We start from the raw sequence: 1,247 nt of genomic DNA on the forward strand, positions 1-1,247 counted from the left end.
ACCACCACTGTCCCCGCTGCCAGCTACAACACAGAACGGCACCTCCACCGCTATCACCACAACAATATCTGTCGCTACAAACGCCGCCACCACCAACACCACCACCACCACCACCATCATCATCATCAGCATCACCACCAGCAGCAGCAGCAACATTATAACTGTCATTATAACTACCCCCCCCTCACTGCGAACCACGCCCACCACCACTACCACTAGAATCATTACCGATACTAATATTGTATCACTACTGCCCACCACAACTATCACCATCAGTATTGATACTAACATTGCATACCACCACCACCACCACCACCGTCACCACTACCACCACCACCACTACCACCACCATCACCACTACTACCATCATCACCACCATTATCAGCACCACTACCACCGTCACAACCATCTACACCACTGCTGCTGCCACCTACCACCATTGCACTACCACCACTACCACCACTTCCACCATAACAACCACAACAACCATTGCCATCATTATCAATACTAATATCACACTACTTCCCACCATACCATACCATACCATACCATTTTGATTACCATTACTAAAATCACACCACCACCACCACCACCATCATTATCAATACTGATATTACACACAACTACCACCACCACCACTACCACCACCACCATGACAGTCATGACAACCATTGCTATCATTATCCATACTAATATCATACTACTTCCCACCATGCCATCTTGATTACCATTACAACTACCACCATCACTGCCACTATCATTATCAATACTGATATCGTACACAACCACCAGTATCACAACGACTACCACCACCACCACCACCACCACCACCACCACCATCACTATCATCATTATCAGTATCAATATCACACACAACTATTGCGACTATCACAGTTATAAAATACATGTATTGTACAGCATCATACCACTCCATCCTTCTTCACCATTAAAAGTCACATACCATCACCATCACCATCGCCACCACCGTCATTTTTGTTATCATTTTATCTTTTACTTGTTTCAGTCATTAGACTGCGGCCATACTGGGGCAATGCCTTGAAGAAGAATTTTAGTCAAACACATTGATCCACAATACTTATTTTATTTTATTTTTTGTTTTAAAGTCTGCTACTTAATCTATCAGTTTTTTTTTTTTTCCTGGACTGCTAAGTTATATGGATGTAAACATACCAACACTGGTTGTCAAGCTGTGGTGGAGTGTGGACAAACACTGACACAAAGACACA

Source organism: Octopus bimaculoides, chromosome 5 (genome assembly GCF_001194135.2).
Source record: "Octopus bimaculoides isolate UCB-OBI-ISO-001 chromosome 5, ASM119413v2, whole genome shotgun sequence".
NCBI classification, from domain to species: domain Eukaryota; kingdom Metazoa; phylum Mollusca; class Cephalopoda; order Octopoda; family Octopodidae; genus Octopus; species Octopus bimaculoides.